Consider the following 2,467-nt stretch of genomic DNA (forward strand, 5'->3'; position numbering starts at 1 on the left):
GGAACCAGGGGCCTTATTGAAGCTGAAAGCAGCATCTCTTGTGCACACTCATCCCCAGGAGTTTAATGATACCCTTCAAACCTCACCGTTTTCTCCCCAGGCTGCTCCTTTTCAACACCACCCCCCCCAGTGATCTGGACTCAGACAGCAGCGCTGCCCCCATAAATTGCATTTTTCAGGCAAAGCCACCACAGCCAAGACAAGAAAACAGAGAGAAAAGGTCTTTCTAGCACTACAGGAGACCAAGGGAACGTTTTTTGGAAAATCCTAATGAAATAATTGCGCCATGTCATCAGATTCAGTGGGGGAATACTCTTGTGGAGGGAACGCAACCGCCTGCAGCCAGCCAAAGTCAACACTCCCCTGTGCAGTAACAAGCAGTCTGGCCTGACGGGCCCGGCACAAGTGAACCCAAACCCCTGAAAAGAATTCCTTCCCTGCCCCAAAATTAAAAGCAGAGCAGAGCTTTCAGCCGTAGGCGTCTGTGGTTTGCAGCTATGCGGTGCTGGGAACTCCGGAGACTTCCTCAAGGAATTTACATTCCTTTGAAGAAATACTATGAGGCTGTTTGTCTTTGCTGAAAAATGCAGATGGAAAGAAAAAGAACATTAAAAGTTTTGATTGAAATCTTTGGGGTCTGAGCAAATGTGCTAGACAGGTGTTTTCTTCCTTTTGATTTAAATGCCTCCCCCCAAAAAGAGATTCTGGTCTCTGCAAGCGACGGGAAAGCCGATTGCTCCTCGCTCCACAATCTCCCATAAAAGCCCTTTCCCAAATTAGACGCCGCAGAAGGCGCTGGAGCAGTTTCCAGATGAACGAGATCATTATTTCAGAGCTGCTGTGCAGCTCCCGGGCTAAAGCCCCTGCTGCCAGTAACTGAGTTAGTGCAGCGTAAGAGGGAAGGGGAACCTGTGGCACATCCCTCTGAGGGCTGTGAGTGTCAGGATCAGGGTCCCCTTGTGAGGGGTCTCGGGGCCTGGGGAGCTGCACGAGGCTGCAGCCAGCTGTGCCTGGACAAGCAGAGCTGCAGAGGAAATCCTGTGCTCCCTGCTTACTAGCAAAAACCCTCCAGGTCTGGCCTGGCTTGACAGAAAGGACAGTTTTCTGTGCCCTGCCAGGCTCTCATCTCTGGGCTGGCAGGTGAGATGGAGGTGTCCAAGCAGCCGAGGGGGCTCCACAGCCCACCCTGCCCCACGCCGGGCTCAGCCCTGAGCATCTCCCGCAGCACAAACATCCAGAGCTGCAAATCCACCTGCTGGGGTGAAATGGGCTTAAGCAGAATTTTAACTGCTCGGTAACTACAACACTACTGACAGCCTGTGAAGGGCAGGGCCTTGCTTTAGGCACACGTGCTCTGCCCTCTCCGAAAGCCTGTCTCTTTTTAGCCCTCTCAGACCCCACTGATCCTTGCAATCTCTGGTGGCATTGGAAATCTTTTCCCTGCCTGTACATCACAGCCTGTTTGTCCATGTTATTTACTTTTCAACTGCCTGTGCACAGCCAGGACAGAGCCAATATGAGTCTCTTATCAAGATCCTCCTTCCATAAAGGACTTTCCACTGGGCTGGGTTCGCTCAGCTTAATCAGCAACCGAACAATAGGCACCTTGTCATGGAGTGGGGGTGTCACTGCGGGCAGGGGAAGCCCATCAGAAGGATCTTGTGTTATTAGATAAGGATGGAAAATGATTTCCAAAGGATGGGAATTGCCAGGCTGCTCCCTGTGGAGCAGACCCTGGACCTGCTGGGCACGGGAGTCACACTCACAGTGGCGCTTCCAAGCAGCAGCTCTGGGAGTGGTTTGGGCACCTCGACCACGGGGACAAACGCTGGTGGAGTCACCACCCTTGTGAGCCACCAAGCCACGAGCTGCGGTTTTCCCGGGGCTTTGGGAAGCTCCAAAGGCTTCAGCAGCAAAGGCTGATTTTCCCCTCCCAGTGAGATGCAGACCAGCAGCTCTGTGAGCTCCATCTGCCATGGGAACACCATCACTTCCTAGGGGCCTGAGCACGGGGCAGCTGTGGTGCTGTGGTCCTGGTGGCCCTGCATCCCTCATGAGCAAGGGCCCAGGAGTGTCCCCTGCCCTGCTCCCAGCAGGCACCTCCCAGCACCCCGAGCAGCGCTGGGCCTGGGACCCCCAGACACCCCTGCACTCACAGGCAAGGCTGGCAAAGGGCTGGAGCCCACGTGCACCCCCCGAGACTCCAGCTCAGGACTGGTGGAGATATTCTGTCTGAGAGGAGGGAATGAGCACAGGCTCTAACTGAGCAATCTGGGGTGACGGCAGCACTAGGAGGTGCAACCTGCCCCAGGGGAGCAGGCGTGCGGAGGAACGCCTCGTGCCAAAGCCTCTCCTGACACAGCCCAAAGCCCAGCAGAGCCGTGGCCTGATGCTGTCCAACAGCACCCATGCCTGCTGCCCGCCCTGCGCTGCCCAAAAGAGGCTTGTGGAGGCTTGGATGCCACCA

The sequence above is a fragment of the Merops nubicus genome, unplaced genomic scaffold (genome assembly GCF_000691845.1).
Source record: "Merops nubicus isolate BGI_N331 unplaced genomic scaffold, ASM69184v1 scaffold27814, whole genome shotgun sequence".
Lineage (NCBI taxonomy): Eukaryota > Metazoa > Chordata > Aves > Coraciiformes > Meropidae > Merops > Merops nubicus.